The sequence below is a fragment of the Cornus florida genome, unplaced genomic scaffold (genome assembly GCF_030987335.1).
Source record: "Cornus florida cultivar Cherokee Brave unplaced genomic scaffold, ASM3098733v1 CherokeeBrave_3.0.0_Hap2_Chr09, whole genome shotgun sequence".
NCBI classification, from domain to species: Eukaryota; Viridiplantae; Streptophyta; class Magnoliopsida; order Cornales; family Cornaceae; genus Cornus; species Cornus florida.
In genome coordinates this window covers 66,686,275-66,708,666 of record NW_026775579.1, presented here as the reverse complement: position 1 = coordinate 66,708,666, position 22,392 = coordinate 66,686,275, and the positions used below count along the sequence as shown (strand labels likewise).

The window sequence follows — 22,392 nt, the reverse complement described above, 5'->3', positions numbered from 1 at the left end:
ACTAGCTTGAAGTTAAGTTTGCTCAGTTATCAATTCTAGTAGCTCTTAACTTTTGTACACACTTATCTAAATAGTCTATCTCGGTAGTAGAGTAATTTGATTTAAAGAATATTCTTCAAAAATTACTATTTTACAAGTAATATTATTCCCTTATACATAAGCAGATATGACGTATAACTCAAATAGCTTATGGCTAAAATGGCTGCTCATCACCCTCGTGTTTTTTACTACCAAGTTGAGAGGTAAAACCAATTAACATATTTTCATCTTCCTCTTAGGTTTTGTGCACCTCGTTAATCATTTTAGCTTATAACTAAGTTAACTAGTTTATAGCTCAGTAACATTTTAACTTTTAGCTAAATTGTACATTATATCTAACTAGCTTGATTTAGCTTGTCTCAGTGTACCAGCTTAGTGTATCTATAAAATTTTCTATTAAACTTGTTAGAGTTATCGAATTTTTTTTCTCTTATTCAGCCCATTCACAGCTATATGTGTCTTAGACACTAATATAGATTTTTTTCCCTTCACTATCGGGAGAATTGACATAGCTAGATCAATCAATTTTTGTCTGCTGTATTAATACATGTAATACCCCTAATTTTAAAATGATAGTCTCAGTATTATTTTAATTATTTTAATTGCATTTTAATTATTTATTTGATTCTTGGCTAATTGTTTACTTGTTTAATTGGTTTAATTATTTGTTTAAATATGTTAATTGACTTATTTGTTTAAATTAAATTGTGTGTTAAAACGTGTATTTGATTTCTTTGTTTAAATTAAATTGTATGTGATGATGTGTCCTTATTTAGGAATTTAATTATTTTATTTTTTTATTTTATTATTTTTTTTTTTTAAAGAATCGGATATGGATAGTAGTAATGTACCAACCAATTGGGTCCCATAGCCAACTTGGGTAAGGGGTTTAATGGGTACGGATAATTACCCATGGATAGTTGTATATGTATATATAATAAATAAATAAATATATATATTAATAAATATATATATATATATATAAGGAAAGTTCTTTAGCAATAATCTGATGTATATTTATATATTATATATAAAAAGGAATATACATAGATTATACGAAACATATATTTTAGTTACCTTTTTAGTATTTAAATTTTTTTTTTTAATTTTATTAGTTTGACTTGGATTGAGAAAAGGAGTAGGGTTATTATTTAGCCTATAAATATATAACTATAGGGTTGTAAAAGGGGTTAGAAAATAAATCATGTAATATATTTTAGAGAGAGAGAAAGAAGGAAAAGAAAGAGGAAGGAGGATGTTAGGGTTTTTATCAAATTCTTAAAGGCAAGTTTTAATTCTTCTCTTTTCCTTTGATTCGTACTCTATGCATGCTAGATTAATTATAGGTTCTTTAAATAAATTAATTTGATCAAATTTTATTGATTAATTTGAAATTTGAAATTCATGTTTTAATAATGGAATTTAACTCTTCTCTTCCGCCGAACTTAGCACTGTTGATGGCCTTGGTTTTTATTTTAATTTATCTATTTTTTTTTACACATGAATTAATTGTAGAATGAATCAATTTTGACATGTGTTGATTTGTTTGTCTTGAAAACAAAAGAGTGCGTCGAACGAGGCAAATGATTGTTTGCATGAATCAGTTTGAATACTATAAGTGTATGAAATCAAATTTTGGTTTTATTCATAAAGGATGCACTCCGAATGAGGTGATGAATCAATTTGTGAATATAAATATGAAGTTTGACATTGTTAAATCACAAACTGATTGTATGCATAAAGGGGTGCACGAGATGAAACTAAAAATTTGGAACTTCAAGTCTTTCATAAGGCATACACGCCGAACGAGGTGTGATACCCCTCGGATCCGAGACACGGGTTGATCAGGCCTAGGCCCAAACCCGAGGGAAATATCAAACAATTAAAGTATTTTAAAGCGAACACATAATAGAAATTTAAGAATTTAAATAAAGAAACCAAAAGAATTATAAAATCCTCCAAACTGTAAATATTAATAATCCAATCCTTCCAAAACCTCCAAGGTAACAACTTGGGAATCTAACTAGTGGACCCCGAAATAAAACTCTAACTGAAACTGAATAACTGAAAGTAAAAAAAAAATCCAAGACTAAAGCGTGAAGTGAAATCCTACGTTGTCGGTGGAATGAATGAGAGTCTCTGCTTAGCATGATTAAGCTTGAGACTGGAACCGTCCAATACCTGAAAAGAATAATAAAGGAGTGGGTCAGACTCACGAGCAAGTTCTAATCTAACTGCAATCCATACAGTGACCCGATACGCAGATACATCGTAGACACCTCACAATATCTATCTAATCCATACACACACACACACACACACACACACACACACACACATATATATATATATATATATATATATATATATATATCCACACTAAGGGACATTCACTGGACTATAGTCGGGGTTTCAACCTGAATAGAAGGTAACATGCCAAAATGCACCCAAAGGTGGGCATGAGTACCTAGACCTAACATGGTACACCACAACCTATTGTAGCCAGCTACGCATCCACTGCATATCGCACCCTAACCTATGAGTCTGAGACTCAAGCTCATCCCGTGATACCATAAACATATATATAAAGTCCATCCAAAACCAGGGTATGATATTCATTTATTTGTTGAATTATCATACAACATACAATCTAGTTAGTCACTCAACTTATTCAGTTGGTATGACTTAACTACAATCCATTAATCCAGTAAGCCATTCAACTTACTCACAGTTGATCTTACTTTAAACACAATTAGGAATTCAATATTTTAAATCCATTCCTTTAATCCATTAGGGTAGGTTTATGCGTTTTGAGCTAAACTGTCCCTAGTATGCCACCGTCCCATACCGGTGCATACAATCCTCCAGATCCATGTAAATTACAATATATATAGAATAAACAAGTAATTTACAGTCCAAACCAAATATCCAAATAATCGCAGAAAGAAGATTAACAATCTCGCAATTAAAATCCAGTATTAATCCATGTAATTGCATCAAAGAATTTAATATTCTATCAATTAACATCCAAGGCATGCATAGTTCCAATCTAATATAAAAACCTTATCATGCATTTAAAACAAGTTTTATCAGCATACTGGATCTCTTTAAATTGCTAAAATTTAATTAAGTAATTAATCCGTCCTCCATCCGTTATCAGCGTAGAAAATTTATCAATTTTATACTGTTTGTCCCATGGATCAACTTAAATTAATTCAAGGTTTTAATCACACCTTAAATTAACTATTTAATCCCTTTGTGAAGTTCCATTAAATTTCTGAAATTTAATCAAGCCATTCAGTTCCTTTCTTCTGTTAATAGCATGCACTGTTATATATTTTTACATAGCTTCATCCTTTATTAGAGAGTCTTAAACCATGCAACAATAAGTTTAATATTACTTAGAGTTAACCCTTAAAACCCTCTGTGAAGTCCCTACAACCCATCAGAACCATCCCAATACTCAAACAGTGCCAAAAATATCACACAGTGCCGTAGGAACCCATTTCAGAACGCACAAAAGTTTGGAGCCTGCTCTTAAAATGAAAGAGCAGGCTCCTTCCCACTTGGAGCCGGCTCTTGTTGAAGGAAAGCCGGCTCTTGGCTTTCCAGAGTCGGCTCTCTCCCCCTTGAGAGCCTCTAGTTTAGTCTCTGCTTCGTTTTAATCTGTCTGCTCATTCTCTGATCAATTCCTACCCCTCTGTTGGTTTCTTAAACTAATCTTAAGGGTTTAATACCACTCTAATAGCATCCCCAAGGTTTTATTACAACAATTTGAATCAATTACAAAGATTAAACTTGCTACTGAACTTAACATGCTTTAGTACCAACTGAAACCACATGCACGAATTGAAACAGAACAAATTGCAACACATATTTAAAACAGAATAATAACAACCCTATGAGTTTTATATAACCCCAATAGTGTTCCTATATTTTTTTTACAGTAGTTGCAATCAAATACAGAGACTAAAGTTACCACAGAAACAACATGCTTAAAGGACAGAAAACTGGAATGAGACTTGTATGCACTGTAACAGATTTGTTTTCAACACCACAAATCATCAATATAGCATATGTTAAACAGGAAAATTTCTGTTACTGATTGATTAAACCCTAGAGATTATCTAGGTGCACAGAACACAAGCCAAAGAGAAGGAGAAAGAGAAGAACTTGCCTATGATTTCAGTTATGAAATCCCGGCGTCATCTCTAAGTTTTCGACAACTACTAACTTCCTTCAAGCCTCTTGTGGGTGTGATTTAATCCACCACAACCCTCCTTTGATCCTCTCTATTCTTGTCCTTGGTAGCTCTTACGATTGCCTTTGTTCTCTCAACTCTCTATCTGTTACATTCTATTTTCACTGTGCCGTGAATAGGGTTCTCCAAACCTTTAGTGAAACTCATACACGTATATATATAGGCCCTTAGAAAACCCTAATTAAACTAGAGCTAAGGCAAAAACCCTAATTAAACTAGAGTCGGCCCATAAACTTAAGTCACATACACGTTAAATACTTGTATGACGGCTCCAAGAAAAACCCTAAATGAAAACATATTTATAACCTTAGTTAACATATTTACATAATCAACCTATTCAAATTTAACAATTACCAAATAATTCAATTTTAAAACAAACAATTTATCAAGTAGTTCAATGTAACAACAATAATTAATTAAATGACAAAATTAAATGTAATTAAATTAAATAAGTCACAAAATGCAAATAATCTCAAATAAATCAACTAAATCAATTAAAAGCAAATAATAAACACAAATAAATAATTAACAAACAAATATACACTCAAATAATTTATTAAAATACCAGGACTATCCTTTTTAAAATTAGGGGTATTACACGAGGCAACATATAATACTGATATGGTTAGAAATAAATCAATTTGGTATAAAAAAAAATAGCTATGCATTAAATATTTTAATGTTAATTTATTTAAGGTTGGAATATTAAATTAATATTTGTTGTTTTTGATTGATGCATTTTAATTAAATATTTATTTAATTTAAATAAATTCATTAAGAATTGGAATGCATGATTTAAGTTCACATGCTAAGTATGAAATTTAATTAATTTTAAAAGGATAAATTAATTAAATATTGTTGGATTATATTATTTTAATCAATTGTTTAGATTTAAATTAATTTAATCAGAACATGGAGATGTACAATTTAGTTGAGATGCATGTTAATTTCTTGTGATGTAAATTAAATGCATGCTACTTATAATTGATATTTTTTCTCAAGTAAATACAAAGGATGTGTATATGATTTATATCATGTTTATTTGGATTATTAGATGTAAATATTATTTACATTATCCTTAGATTGGAAACTTTTATTTGATTATGATATGGATTAACGCACAATTATGGGATGGGGGCATATTAAGGACGAATCAACTTAAGAGTTAAGTCCTACCTATTTTTAATAAGGGAACAGATTAACCATAGTGTTAAGTCCTACTTATTCGTGTTAGGTCAACGGAATAGTTGGATGACATATTATTAAAATAATAATTGGATAGTTTATTTTGATGGTTGGATATGACGGATTTTACATGTATAATTATATGTCATGATATGAGCTTAAGTCTTAGAATCAGTGGTTAGGGTGCGTATATTGCCAGGGATGTGTAGCTAGATATAATGTAGTTGTGTACCCTGGTAGGTCTAGGTATTCATACCCACTATATGTGCGTTTTGCATGTTGCCTACTATTCCGGTTAAGACAACTCTATAGTCTAGTGAGGTTCCTTTAGTGTGTATATATCTATACATAGACTATTTAGTTATTGTTGAATTAATTAGGATATGTACGTGTATCGGGTCTCTGTTTGGGATATAGTAGATTAGAACTTGTTTGTGGGCCTGACCCACCATTATTTTTCAGGTGTTCGTCAGTTCCAATCTTAGAAATTGTTTGTGCCGAGCAGAGACAATCATTCACTCTTCCAACTCGATGTGGGACTCTTCTTCGTGTTTTAGTTATTAGTTTTATTTCCATTCAGTTATTTCAATTAAGATATTATTAAGGGTCCACAGGATGGATTCCCGAGTTGTAGTTTAATTAATTACTGGTATGAGGATTAGAGGATTTTATTATTGAATTTTAAATTTTTTTTTTATTTGAGAATTTTTAAATAAGGATTTATTATTTAGTTCCATTCAGCTTATTATTTATTTATTTATTTATTATTCTTTTTGTATTCAAATGCTTGTTTAAATATTAATTGTTTGATATCCCTTATATTCTGTGATCGGACTTGATCACCCGTAGGTCTAGAATCGAGGGGTATCACAATACACAAACCAGTCATGAACTCGTACAAAATTAATAATATCACACATTAAATAAACTATATTGCAAAATTGAATTACTATACACACTAAGTAATTCAATTACATAACTTAATATTATAATCTCAAATAAAAGTAAGCACTTATATAAATAATATTGAACTCACATAAATAATATAGTTTAATATTATATCACATGATTAATTATATCACATAATTAATCTAAGAAATAATAATATTTAGGAGAAAACTTTGTTTCCTTAAAGCTTTGTGACTCATTCTCCAACAAGCTTGCTAGAAAATTAGGAATAAAAGATTTAGACGTTCTATCCCTCTTGCTACGTCTAAGCTCATCTTTATTTTCATTGTAAGATTTATGTACAAGAAAATGATATGCACTACTGTTATGAGCATAACCTATCAAAGGTTGTATGTAACGATTCACTCCACCATATGATATGATATTGTCTGCTTTGAGCTCGAGCCTACACGTTTTGTTTTTAGGTTTTATCCCAAAAGGCCTCATAGCAATTTAAGATAACACCGCCACATAAAAGCACTTTACATTTCCCTTACTTAAGCGATGTGGGACTGTGCACCTATAGCTCACTTAGTGTGGTAGCCTATTAGTGCCTCTTGCACCCATCCATGACACACCCGCTCACAAGATTATCACATTTTAGGTCCCACTTTAACTTTCTTAGAAGTAAAAACTACAACCTTAGTTAGACACCCCCACACTTTTAAGAATTTATAGAAAGGTTTTTGACCTTTCCATAATTTATATGGTGTCACATTACTTTCCTTTAGAGGTATTTTATTGAGAACATAGTTTGCGGAAAGCAAAACTTCCCCTTACAAATTTTGAGTTAAATTAGAACTTATCAACATAGCATTCATCATTTCTTCGTGAATGATACCATATTCTGAACAAATATCAGCATATGGTGTTTTGTATTCACCACCTCTATCATTTATTAACACCTTGATTTTTTTTTTTTTTTGCCAAGTTGATTTTCAACCTCATTTTTGTAATGTTTAAACATTTCTAAAGTTTCATCTTTACTTCGTAGCAAATATACATAATAGTATCTTGTGCAATCATTGATAAAAGTAACGAAATACCGTTTTCCACCTATAGTTGACACATGTTTAAGGTAATATAATATACTACATAATATCATATTACAAAATTAAAATAATTCAACTAATATTAAATTATATAAATAATTCAATAATCTACTTATATAACATACTTTAATTTTACATAATATTAAACACATTAATATTTAGCATATTATTATATAATAATGTATATAACATTATTTTATTATATCTCAATTATTAACATAATTTCTACTTATTTATATCTTAAATAGAAACATATAATAAAATCTACGCAAGGAATAAATTGTCTTAAGATTGTTAGAAAAATATATGCTTTATGTGACATTTAAGATATAACAACCCTTATACTAATATGTTATGAGATAATTAATAATATGCTAAGAAATGATTAATTAAACATGCAACTATATATTTAATTAAATATGCAAAATAAAATAATAAAATAATAAATAATAAATAAAGAACCTGGATCGAGGCTAGTATTGAATACTATGTTCTTAAGACAATTTACACCCCGCATGGTGCTAACAGACTTTATGGCGTTTGTCTCCCAGGATACAACGGTTTACATTCACTAGTAGCAGCACTTCAAACTCGTAGATACGGCGAACCTCCTCCGTGTAATACTTTTTCTAACTCAAAAATGTATCTATACTATATAAATAATGAATTGGGTGCAATTCGAACCAAATGACTCGGACCAAATTTTATATGGTTCAATGAAATCGATTTTGGGCCTAAGTAGCTCAGACCACTTGACCATGGCTTGAACCCACTTGTGTTTGGTTCAAATCTAGAGAGGGGGAGAAGAGATCAGAGAATTGAACAAATGATTAATGCAGCCCCTAGGGGTATTTATAGATAAAGTGGTGTCTATTGGGATTGGGTGCATTACTTCACCATTCACTGCAACATTTCAGATTAAATACAATTCATCGTTATTTTGGAAATATTTAAAACATGGTGTCTGTTCATCACAAGACACGACCACTAGATGCATTAATGGTTCAAAGGGGTTGTGTTGGTTTAAGGTATGATTGTCACACCTCTTCACAAATTGTATCGACAACCATTTACACCATATATTCACATTCCTACAACATACCCACAATGTTATGTTCTATCAAAGTTTATAACCCAAACACACAAATATAGTTATCATGCTATCCTTACTTTTCAACCCATCCTCAATCATGTTGAATTACGTGTCAAAAATTCATTGTAATTAAAACACGTGGTACTGGGAGCAGTACTGGGTAGTGCTCCAGTTACAAACTCCTTGATTAATAACTTTAATTTAGACCAAATTTCTAATATATATATTTCTAATATATATATTATCTTGATAAAAAAAAACTCGCACATTGATAAAAAACTTGAATCATCGACCTTCTATTAAAAGTTATAAAGTTTTAGTCAAGTTAAGTTGTTTGTGGTCGTTATCAAAAATATAGATAATTTTTTTTTTTTTTTTTTTTTGCTTCTATTAAAAGTTATAAACAAACAACCAACCCAAGTAATCAATCAACTATGGAGAGATTCCCTTCTCATGGATATATTGAAACAGAGTACTCGCCCTTCATACTTCCCAATACTAGAATAAGCATGAAGAATTGTTGTGTTTGCTAGGAAATCAATATAGCGGTCCGCAAAAGACATTACATCAACAGCCAAGATGCAATTACATGCTGTGAAATTCAAGACAACCCATCAAAACAAATATATATATATATATATATATATATATATATATATATATATATCCCGTTCAGTTGCTCCCTGATGTGTAGGGAGTAATTTACGCGACTTCTATTTCAGTCGTTGGATTTCATCCAATGATTGAAATTAAAAACAACTATATTAGTTTTTGGTTTTTTTAGACTCCAAAACCACTCAATTTGAGTGTTTTAAAACACCTTCTAATAAAGAGGTATTAATAATTAAAAAAATAAATAAATACTTCCACTAAAATTGTCTGGATATTAAAGAGTGAAAGTAGTGGACTCCTTCTATTACTAAAAAAAAAAAAAATCTCTTCGTACAAATTTTTTGACAAAAAACTTACAGAATCTTTTCTAGCTCTTTTCTCTCTGTTCATAATTACCAAGTCCTTCCATATTGTAACAAAAAAAAAAAAACCTTTCCATAACGAAATTGAAAGGAGAATTTTTTTTTTTTTTTTTTTGGCTAAGTCTCCCTTCTTGTTCCACTGGGTAGAGTCCTTCCATAAAAGTTAATATTTTAGAGAAAGAAGAGTCCTCCTAAAAAAAGCTGACTACAACTTGTTACTTTACAATTACAAAGTTCTAAATTACCGAAAAATACAATAGTGTGTTCATTAAAATTTTGATGAAACGTAATTTGAATAGGCCATCTTAACTGATTGATGAATGATATTTTATTTATTTATAAATGTTCCACTATATGTACAAAAGAAAATACGGAAAAAAAAAAAAAAAAAAACTCTAACATTGAAGAAAAAAAATTAATTGTATGATAATGAAACAATCATCATCTAAATTCTCTAATAATATACTAACACCCGACAAAAGAAAATACGGGAAAAAAAAAAAAACTCTAACATTGAAGAAAAAAAATTAATTGTATGATAATGAAACAATCATCATCTAAATTCTCTAATAATATACTAACACCCGTAAAATTTGGCTTATTAGAAGGTGTTTTATTTTATTTAAAACATCCAAATTGAGTGATTTTCGAGTCTTAAAATAAATAAATAATATACTTGTTTTCAATTTCACTCATTAGATAAAATCCAACGACTGAAATAAAAGTTGCGTATCATGCACACTAAAGAGCACTTGAACGAGACTATATATATATATATATATATATATGGTTTTTTCCAAATTGGTATTCTTTTGACATTTTCATTGATTTGCTCGTAGACAACCAATTGATTTTCACCACGGGCACAAGATGCAAGCGACCACTTATAAAAGGACAGTTCTTGAATGTTTTTTCATTTTAGCATTCTTATCAAGAGGGTCACATGGTACATAGCAGATATTCATAGCAGTCATCACTAGCAATAACTGTGATAAAAAAAACAGTTCATGAATTTTTTGAATCAATCTAAAGTTATAAACTTGAAGAATATATAAAGAGATTACTAAATTAAGGGTTAAGTGCATAAAACATAGTTAGTATTTAGAAACTTGAAGAATAGCTAATACTTCGCACTCTCTATTTTAAAAAGTGTGTCATTATCTCCTTAATATTTATAAAATTTGCAAAAACACCCTCAAATTATTTTTTGCAAGTTTCCAACATAAAGTAAGATTTTAATATCCGTTTTGTCCTTTTAGCCTTCTGAAAATGCCCAATGGTGAGTATTATGTATATTCTCATAATAGAAGGGTTATATACGCATCAACTATATTTAACCCACTTTGAAGTTTTGTTTTGTTTTCTCTCTCTCTCTCTCTCTCTCTATATATATATATATATATATATATATTCCAAAAATAATATGTACACTATATGATAAAAGAACAAAAATATAAATAAAATAAAATTTTAAAAATATGTATCTCACCCTCTTTTGTTTCTTGTGCTGAAACATTCTGGATAGATCCTAATCACAAAACAAGATAGATTTTGATAATAGTTTGTTCTCAAATGAAGTCTATGTTAATCAATAGTCTCTCTCCCTTCGCAATCACATTTATAAAGTCATATTCCCCAGTAGTTTTATACATGTCTAAATCAAAACAAGAATTGAACAAAATATATACAAACTGCATAGTATGTGTGCATTTATAAAATTATATATTATCATGTGCATCGAGCAAAATATATACAAAATGATTTTTTATTTTATTTTAAATATATGTAAAATGTCTTAGTAAAGGTAATTTGGGCATAGCATGTCAGGTGTGACTTATTTACACCAAATCAATATTTCAGGGGTGTTTTGTGTATGCATGGGGTATGATACGCACTGTAAGCATAATAGAGGGGTGTTTTTCGCACTTAACTCTTTTAACTTTTGGCATTTTCTGTCATTTCACAAAATGGCCGTTTTTTAAATAATATGTAAAATGTCTCAGTAAGGGTAACTCAGGGATATCATGTCATGTGGGACTTATTTGCACTAAATCAATTCTTTGGGAGTGTTTTATACACGCGAGTGAGTGGTGTGATACTCATACACACTATAAACATAGTAGAGAGGTGTTTTTCGTACTTAACCCATAAATTAGACAACTAATGTTCTAACAATGAAATTTGACGATATAATATGTGTTTTGGTGGAACTTATTGATGCCAATATGTCTTAATCTTTCGTTAGATTAATCAAATAGACTGTTGGAGATCATCATCTTGGATTGATGATATCGTCTTAGACCGTTTCCTTTAAGCAGTATTGAAAAAAAAGTTGAAAATAATGCATCGAGCCATTTTGTCATGTTTTCATTAAGGAGAAATATGTTCCTTCGTAGTTTGCATTACCTCCTTTAGAGAGAAAGGTAATAGTATTTATGAATAAAGTGCAAAAAAAAAAAAAAAAAAAAAACCTATGTCTATTGTTGATGCGAAAATCCTCGTAATTCAGAACGACGGCGTTTACTTGCAAAACAAAGGGACATCACATCGAATGGTACCGAGGGGTGTCAGCCGAGGACCCTCCAACGATCAAGTTAGTACTTGTAATCGTATCACATAATAATTATGTAATCTCTGTTTAGGGGTTTTTTCCAGTACCTTCTTTAACGGCTTGGTGCCCTATTTATGGTTGTCGATTGGAATCAAATTTGTTCTGCCAATGTCGATGGTTGAGGTCTCCCTTATCATTTGCTTGTGCGAGATCAGAGGAAATCCGTTTGTTGCCAGATTTGTCGGGGATATGATTTACTCCTTTGACTTCCTCAAATTGTGCCTAGGTTATCTTTACCCTGTTGAACCACGTCACCTTTCATTATCCTTGATAATGAAATATTATCATTCTTATCCAATGGAAATATCATCATTCGAAAGTTGAAGAGGTTTGGCGGCTGGTCAACACTTAGTTGCCTCTATCATTAGGTCAAGGTAGGTTATGTTTATTTTTCCCTGTCAGTTGCCCCCCATTCCCAAACTTGTTCGTCTAGCTTTGAGAATGTGAATTTTTTTTATTTTTTATTTTTTTTCTTGCCCCGGGCACTGTTCCTTCGGGAATAGTGTCGCGAGAACTGTTCATTTGAACAATAATTTTTTTTTTTTTTTGCCCTGGGCACTGTTCCCCCGGGAAGAGTGCCCGTGGAACTGTTCACTTAAACAGTAAAATCCAATATACTAGTTGTAAACTTTATGGGCTTCAGTCAGCCTATCCCTTTGGCAAGGGAATAAATTTTACGAGCTTCACTCAGCTCGTCACACCTTTAATAAGAGAATTAAATTTTACGAGCTTCACTCAGCTCGTCCCTTTAGTAAGGGAAGTATGTTTTACGAGTTTCACTCAACTCGTCCCTTTAGTAAGGGAATTATGTTTTACAAGCTTCACTCAGCTCGTCCCTTTAATAAGTGAATTAGGTTTTTTGTTAACTTTTTGTAAAGCATTAATTACCACATAGGTATAACACATGAGGGAGCTACCCTCCATTTAAAACAATAAATTACTGATCAATAAACATCGTCCCTTTAAAGATGAACTTCTAAGGAACTTGTGAGGAGGATCATTTTTTGACCCGACCTTTGTAGGTTAAGATCTGATCTTTGATGACCATATTTTTGTCAGTTAGGCCCTGGTCCTGGTCTCTGATGACCAGACTTGGGGTGACCAGGCATTGATCTTGGATAACCGAGCCTTTGTAGACTTTGGGCAATTAATTCTTAATCTTGGTTGACTAGGCCTTGGTTTCGGATAACCAAGCCTTGATTTATGACAACCTACCTTATGATCTAACTTTTGGTGTTGGAACTATTTTCTCTTTCTAGAGTCGTATTTAGATCTGTTTGATCATTGATTTCTCGATCCTTTAATAAGGGAAGTAATCGTTCTTACTCCTTTGGTAAGGGGTTTGTAATATGTTGAAGCTTCACTCAACATGCCTTATTGATAAAGGAAATAATAATTTCGAGCTTCACTCAGCCCGCCCTTTTAATAAAGGGTTATTTTTTATGAATTTCACCCAGCTCGCCCCTTTAATAAGGGGATGTTTTGCCCAAGCTTTATATGCTTGCCTTTTAATAAGGGAGTTAAAGTTTTTCACTTTCGTGGACTTATCCTTTATACTTGCCTTGCTTTGTGGCTATGGTGGTAGTGACCCATCAAATTTGAAGTGCATGTGACTAAGCTTGGTTCCTGGTAGAAAAGACCATCATTGATGCTTGATGGTTAAAAACCTCATGGGACCACCTTGGACACAGTGGACTCATTGATTGGAGAAACTTCATTGGACTTAGAGTCCTTCCCGGTGCGTAGAGACTTACCAGGTTATGGTTTCGGGGGATTGACCACCGGTCGTGGACGATTAGTGCCCCCGAGGGGTCACTAAAAGAGAGAGACTAAAAACCCGACTAGCTCGATGTACCAAAGTTGGTACGTCAATATTCTAAACCTTGTCATCATATATAGATCGATGATTGATATCGTGTGATCCACTATTCTACCCCCGATGGTGGGATCTTGGGTGATGACCCATTCTATAGACGTTTATACAGCGGACGGGGTGCCTGGTGCTGCAACAATTTACAGTTGTCTAAAAATATTAGATTGTGTTATCAATGATTACTAAAAATTAACCTGCAATGAATTATCAATCCAAAATTTTGCATAATCTGAAGTCGATAGGCAATTCCTGTAAGGGAAGAGAGGTGACTACTGTTAGGGGTGATCACGGATCGGATTGGTTCGGTTTGGGGTAAAGTTCAATTCGAACCGATCTTCACGGATTGGAGAAATTTGAAACTGAACCGATCCGTGGGGACCTTCAATCCGAACCAAACTGATCCGTGAAATAACGAATCGGATCGGTTTGGACGGATTGGGCTTTTCAAATAGCCTAATAAAATTAGACTTTGGCCCATTAAAATCTCAAACTAGTAATTAAAAACTAGTAAGTAAAACGTAAATTATATACCAGGTAATATGCTAACAGTAATAGCAATAAATTTGTAAGTCATATACCAAATAACAGCAATAGATTTGTAAATTATATACACAAGAATAGGCAATATAAATTATCCAAATAGAATAATGAATAAAAAAAAATAGAAATACAGTAAGTATATTCAATATTGTATATATATAGTCATATATATATAATATATTAATATATTATTTAGGCAACGGTTCGGATCGGTTCGGATTGGTTTTTTTAGGACTTAATCCGTTAACCGAACCGCAAATATCGGATTGCTATTTTTCTAAACCATCACCGAACCATGATATCTGAAAACTGAACCAAACCACACGGATCTAATTGGTTTGGACCGGATTAACGGATTGATAGACTATTTGCTCACCCCTAACGACTGTCGTCTAGTAGGTGAAGGCTTAGTGTCCAGCGATTGGCTTGATGCCTGGTGGATGGGGGCGTGGTACCCAACGGCTGACAGATGATGGCCTGGTGGCTAGTACCTCGTTGGGTCCAATGATCGCCCTTAATTTAGGAACCTCCTTGGGAATACAGACCTCATTAGACATGGGATCTTAAGGGACATTGGACCTCCTTAGACTTGAAGGCCTCGATACATTCTTGGGTGTAGAAGGCCACCCCGATTGCACGAACGAACGGAGTAATGAGACTCCATTGCTAGAGACATCCTCAGTGGTAGAGGCTTTAGTAGTAGGTAGAGACCCCCTTATTGATAGTGATCTTCTTGATGGGTGGAGACCTACTCATTTATGTAAGCGCAGAAGGACCAGGCCTTAGTCTTCAATGATCAGGCCTTGGTAGTTGGCTGCTGCCAGATATGAGATAGAATTTGGTCTTAGACAATCAAACCTTAGTAGTGAGGGGACCAAGCATCACTAGATGGAAAACACCACATTGGACTGCTTGGGTCGATGTGCCAAATTTTGATTATTGTCATCGTACATTGGGTGGTATCACGCAACCCACCGTTTTGCCCGCAATATGATGGATGGGTAATCATAATGTAGAGACCCATCCTTATATAAGAACATGGAAACCCGTTGTCAACTGATGACCGATGGTTTCCATGATCGGAAGCTTTTGTCTTGCCATCAGAGCCAAGTCACGTCAGGATTATTATTTCTTCAGAGAACTAATCGTTTCCACAAACGGCGTCAGCTGTTGATGCGAAATTCCTCGCGATTCGGAACGACGATGTTTACCTACAAAACAAAGGGATGTCACCTTGAATGACACTGGTGGGGTGCCAGCCGAGGACCCTCCGATGATCAAGTTAGTACTTGTAATCGTATCACATAATAATTATGTAATCTCTGTTTAGGGGTTTTTCCCGTACTTTCTTTAACAGCTTGGTGCCCTATTTATGACTGTCGATTGGAATCAAATTTGTTCTGCCGATGTCGATGGTTGAGGTCTCCCTTATCATTCGCTTGTGCGAGATTAGAGGAGATCCGTTTGTTGCCAGATTTGTCGGAAATATGATTTATTCCTTTGACTTCCTCAAATTGTGACAAGGTTATCATTACCCTGTTGAACCACGTCATCTTTCATTATCCTTGAGAATGAAATATTATCATTCTTATCCAATGGAAATATCATCGTTCGAAAGTCGAAGAGGTCTGTCGGCTGATCAACACTTAGTTGTCTCTATCGTTAGGTCAAGGTAGGTTAGGTTTATTTTTTCGTATCATCTGCTATATAAAACATGTGTAAGAAATACCTTACTGTTTAAATAGTGCATATAAATTCATGTATTTTGAAATTTTGTAGCAAATTGCCCCTTGTCTACATATTTCACTAAATTTTTTTTATGACAATCCCAAAATACCCTCAAGGGAATTTTAGGTTTTTTTTTTTTTTTTTTAATAAATAAAAAATTAAAACAATAAATAAATAATAAATAAATTTTTTTGGGGGGTTTTATAATTTTTTTTTTAAAAAAATGCCCATATTTTATTATTTATTTATTATTAATGTTATTATTATTATTTTTTTTTGGCTAAAGACATTTTAGGTATTTCAGTATTTAAATTGAAGAATTGTCCTTATTTGTTCAATTTAAAAAATTTAAGGTTTTTTTAGGGTTGCAAGTTGGGCTGCCCAACCCAATCCAACCCAGCCCTAACCCAACCTCAACCCGAATCGGGTTGGGTTGGGCCAGCCCGAATTCGTTATAACTCGGACCGAATATTTTCGGGCGGGTTAGGTCGGGTTGAGTAAATTTTTTATATAAATTTTTTTTTTCGAAATTTTTTATATATTATATATATTTGATTATATTATTATTTATTAAAAATATATATATATATATTTAGGGCAAATCATTTTAGCCTCCCCAATCGCCTCCATCTTTATTCTCGTTCTCAACTCTGAAATTGGCCCCCCTTTCTCTCTGAGCAACTGCAAACTACAAAATCAACAAGAATCAGAAGTTCAAAACCCATATATTTCAGTTTATCTATCTATCTGCAAGAATCAAAAGTTGAAAACCTATTACCTATATCAAAACCCCATATCGGCATATCATTTCAGATTGTTCAAAAAATCAAAACCCATTATCTTTCAGTTTCCATCGCCCGCTGTTCCAGTTCGGGTTTGCCGTTCGCATGCTTCAGCCGCTGTCTCTCAACTCTCAAGCTTCCCCCCTCCCCCCCCCCCCCCCCCCTCTCTCTGTGCAACTGTTAACTTGTATGTATGGGTTTTGTTTTAATTTTTGGAAGTGACGACGGCGGCGGCAAAGGCAGAGGGACGGCAGTGGTGGTCGATTAGCGGCTGAGGGCGAGGGATGGCGAGGACGGCTGAGGGACGGTGGTAGAGAGAGAAAGAGAAAGGAGAAAAAAAATAAATTTTTTTTTTTAATTTTTTATTTTGGGTTTTGGGTTGGGTTGGGTTCGGGTTGAGCCCGAGCCCAACCCGAATATATCTGGGTTTTGACAAAACTCAATCCGAACATGAACCTAATTTGTGAATTTTAAGCCCTAATTTCAAAATTTCTGGGTTGGGGTTGGGCTGGGTTAGGCTAGCCCGCCCAGGTTGCAACACTAGGTTATTATAACACCGGGAGTTATTTGCACATTTTGGCACTTTTTTTTTTTTGACACTTTACCCAATATTGATATAATAAAGAGCTTAGAAAAACATTTGAAATTGTCTTAGACATATAATAGAAACAAGAAATTGTTTAGGAGTCATCAAATCTCATTATTAAATGCTTCGTTGAGACAATTTTTGACCTGAATTAACAAATCTCTCTAATGGTCAGTACGAAAATTTCATGACTCTTCTCATGAGGTAACTCTCCTGATGGTCTTACTCTAACTATAATTACTCATTTCACATATCTGATACAATAGTTCACAAAAAATAGTCAACGGACACATTTAGTGGGTGTAAAATCCATTATGATTATTAATTTTTTTAAACAAAAAATATATATCATAAGATATAATCTAAAAAGCACGGATACGGACACAATACGGATATGACAATGCAACAATTGTCAAAAAAGACACATACGACGTGCATACATCAAAAAATAATATTATAATATTTTATTATATATAAAAAATAATCATTTTTATTCATTTTATCCACATAATCATGAATGAAATCACTAATTTGAAATTTAGAATCCAATTTTGTTATTTTAAATTTAATATTATTTTTCGTATTGGTTTATAATATATTTTAGAATGCATTGAATTTCATTCTCTAAAAAAAAATAATTATTTATAAAAAAATAATAATAATTACAAAATCACCCCATTGTGTTTAAGAAGTAATCAAAATGTGTCATTGCCGTATTCATATCGTATTTCAGCCATATCTAATTAAAAAATAAAATATTCAAATTTCAAGACACTTCCAATAGTGTTGAACACCCCTAGACGGAGTGTTGGTGCTTCCTAGGATATAACATATTAATCTAAAATCACGAGTTAACAATGGGTCCCTTTTGAAATTTCGAAGGCGCGCCTATTCATTCAATTTCCACTTTCTATCTTCAAAATTCCATTTTTCTCTCTTCAAACAAATCAAACCTCTGTAACTCAAAAATCACACCATTGTTCATCACTAAGTTCCGATTTAGGGTTCTGTATTAGAAACAAGAAGAGCAAAACCAAGTATGTGATTTAGGGTTCTATTCTTTAACCTCTGTTGAGATCCTATTGATATATGATAGAAAAGACCTCTCTCTATATTTAACTAAGGAGGGCTCGGCTAGAGAGCAAGAGAGGAAACCTAGAGGAAGAGGAAGTGAGGGCTCAACGAAGTCATACAAGAAGATCAGTTCCACCGGATTGTCAAAGCTTTGGAGGTTCCGAGATCTATACACCAACAACGACAAGTTCATGTTGTATGATTCTTCTTCTTCTTTTTTTCTTATTTGATGTTTCTTAGCTTTTCAATTTATCTGATTTTACTTTAAATTGCAATTCCCCAATCAGTTCATTTGATTTATTTTATTTTTCACAAATTATTTCTTCGGAAAATCGGATGTGGCATCGATTTGTTATCTAGCCCGTTGATGGTGTTGAGATTGTTGTGTCTAGTCTGTTCTTTGGCTGGAATATTTCGACTCAACCTGGTTTCTCGTGTAGCTAGCGATGGTGGTGTTGGGTTTATAGGAAATGGACTGGTTCGTGATCCGATTATCTCACAAAATTCCATCGATTATTGCTTCTCTCTTTCTCTATTTGACTGCAATAGAATATATATTTTTTAATATTTTGCTCTGTATGATCATATATGTGCCAGGAAAAAAAAAAATCAAATTCGCAAAATTAGATTTTGGATCTGTTGTAGATTTTTCCTATTTTAAGAAAAAATGTTTCCATATGTTCCTATTTGAATTGTTCCTTCACTTTGTAGGTTGAAGGGGATGGGTATTCTCTTTATTGAAAAAGAGGAAAAAGGGGTCCTATGATGGAGGATCGATATTCAGCCCTTGTCGATGTTCAAGGAGATTCCAATAGGTACTCTTTAGATGAGAATTTTTTGTATATCTCTCGTCTTTTAGCGGCAATTAAGTGAACTATGAAATATTTCATTGCATCATTCAGGAAGAGATGAGAATTAGAAATAATTTTTAGGGCTGAATTACATAATTTACCAAATATAGGAATTTGAAACTATTTTAGAAAGCAGACAATTAGCCTCCCCAATTTTTTTCATGATAAAATCTAAGCATAAGAATTAGCCATTCTTGTTTTTTGGTCTTGAAGCACTAGTATTCTAATAATTAATGGTATACTTCATGTTTGACATTGCTGGTTGTTGGTTGGTAATTGCTATTTTTGAAGAATATAATAAGTGTTAATCATCACTAGCATCACTTATGTTACCAAGTATGGCCATGATTAGTTTTGTTAAGTTGTGATTATGTCAGATTATTCAAAAAGATGATTAACCAATATATACTGGTTGATGCTTCACTCTATATAAATTTAACGATGACATGATTTTCCTATAATTATTAGAGTATGAAACAACAATGCAGAATGAACGGGCAGTATATCTAGCAGGCTTGTTTAATAGCAAACTCTACCACCTGTTGCATGTCAAGTAGACATATGGGTATATTTTTAATGTTTATTTTGAATGTGAAGTATATTGATATATATATATATATATATATATTATTGTTGGCACAAGATTACTTATTGATTTTGTTTCTCTGTTTTGACCAATGGATAATAGAACCATCTTGGATTGATAAAAGCTTGTCCCATCTAAAAAGAGAAATACCAAGATATAGTGGAATAGTAAAACCATCAAGGTACTTTTATTTCTGTAATATTCCATTTCAATACAAGATGTAAAATACTTTTCTTTCTTGTCATGTTTATGATGCCAATTGCCTTCCCAAATTTATTTTGACCTTTTTGATGATTATATCCTAGGAATATAAATTATTGACTCGTTGGCTAAACAAGTGTATGCAAAACCCATATCCATTTATTTAATTTGCCTTACAACGATCCACTTTGGTTAATTAGTTCCTAAGAACACTTGTTTGTAATGATGTGGTTACATTGTGCTGTAGATATAAACATACACCTTCAGTGGTAATCTCTTTCAACCTTGTTCTTCTGATACCACAACTACATAACCTTTTCTTTAAAAAAATTTCTATAAGTGCAGTTCAAGTTTATGAGGTGTTACAAATTGGAGATAATATGAGTTTGAACATAAGAAACTAATTTTTAATATTCTATAGCTTTTTGTTATTAACTATCTTTTGGTTTTATGAATTTTTAAGCCAATTATTTAATTAGAAGTAAACTATTAGTATTTTTAGCATCTATAGTTCTAATCATTTTTAATTGTTTCATTGGATATAATGATTGTTTGATATAACTTTTAAAACGAATCTGTTCAACATGTAGTTCATTGTAATTCAATCTCACTAATGGTTTTTTCTTTTCTTTTATTTTTACTTTTGAAAGAAAAACGAAAAAGAACATCTTTTCTAAATTCTAAACTTTGATTATTTATTAGTTCCATGGTTTTTTAGCATTATGAATTTTTCCTACTATCATTAAAATCAAGTGATAATATTGAAAGTTGCAGTTAGAAAAATTAAAATAGAAATAATAGAAATAAATGTTTATGCTTTCAGTATTTGTTGTGCACTGCACCCTAACGAATGTTTGGTAGCTATTCCTCAGTTTAATTTTTCATGGCCTATTTAAACTACATAATATTGACTTGGATATGTAATAGTCTCATAGTTTTAATCGTTTTGTGAATTTGATATTGGAGTGTTTTATATCTCAAGATTTTTAATCCAATCATGTGAAACTGATGATCTATATTTTGTAATTTATTGGGTTGGTGCAAGGGTATAAGAGTCCATTGTGGGAGGATGTCTAACTTATGATGATGTTTACAAGGAGGTGAACCCCAAAAGGTGACTACCAGGAAGGTGTTACAAGGTTCAATGCTTGGACCAAATATAACGCTTGAGAGCAGTCGATTTAATGATACATGATCAAAGAAAGTTTAAAACCTTCTGTGGCCTACTTGATGATTTAAAGAAACCAGGGATTTTGATGCATTAGAATTAATGAGTAGTCTGTAGTTATGTTTAGTTATAGCGTATTTGGATCATATTATTATGGTTGGACTAAATTTCAAATTATCTTCTTCTTCTTCTTGGTTTTTATTTTTTTTGTTTTTTTTTTTTATTTTTTTTTTTATTTTTTTTCAAATTTAGAATCTAGTTGTAGTTATTTGTAACTTTATCTCTGTAACAGAGGCTTTGGCTCTTTGACAAGCTTTGCTCTTTGTAGTGGACCATTAGTTTCAAAAGGTTACCTTTGAATGCGATGCATTATCAGTGGTTAATATTGTCAATAATTATAGATCTATTTGTAATGGCGTGGTAGTGATGTTGGAAAATATTATCAGAGGCATAGATGTATTAAGTAATGGCATGGTAGTGACGTTGGAAAACTTCCAACTATTGTTGCAGGAGCATATCTACGGATAAACATGGAAGTCCATGAGATGTTTATACACTATATGGAGCGCGCGTTTGGTGCCGAACCTTGTAAATGCAAATAATGCATGACATTGACATCACAACTACTGTTACATTGTATTTAAATTAAGTTAAATTTTATAAACATCAATTTCCAGACATGTCAAAGTGCAATTATAAGCAATATAGTTCTTATACGCTTTCAGTGTAAAAGAAAAATACTGAAACCATAAAAATAATGTAGAAGTTGAAACCATTATGTTTTTTTTTAACGTACATTCCAAAGAAGATAAAGAGATGAATAGCGTGATGTTGGTGAGA

The 22,392-nt window shown here is 32.3% G+C and overlaps 1 long non-coding RNA gene across 1 annotated transcript; it reads left to right on the top strand.

Moving 5' to 3' along the window:
* Nucleotides 1–18,549: 18,549 nt before the first annotated feature.
* Nucleotides 18,550–21,706, top strand: LOC132274191 (uncharacterized). The gene is made up of 3 exons (XR_009470356.1): nt 18,550–18,942; nt 19,458–19,561; nt 21,430–21,706. It is a non-coding gene; the product is annotated as an uncharacterized LOC132274191 (long non-coding RNA).
* Nucleotides 21,707–22,392: the final 686 nt, after the last annotated feature.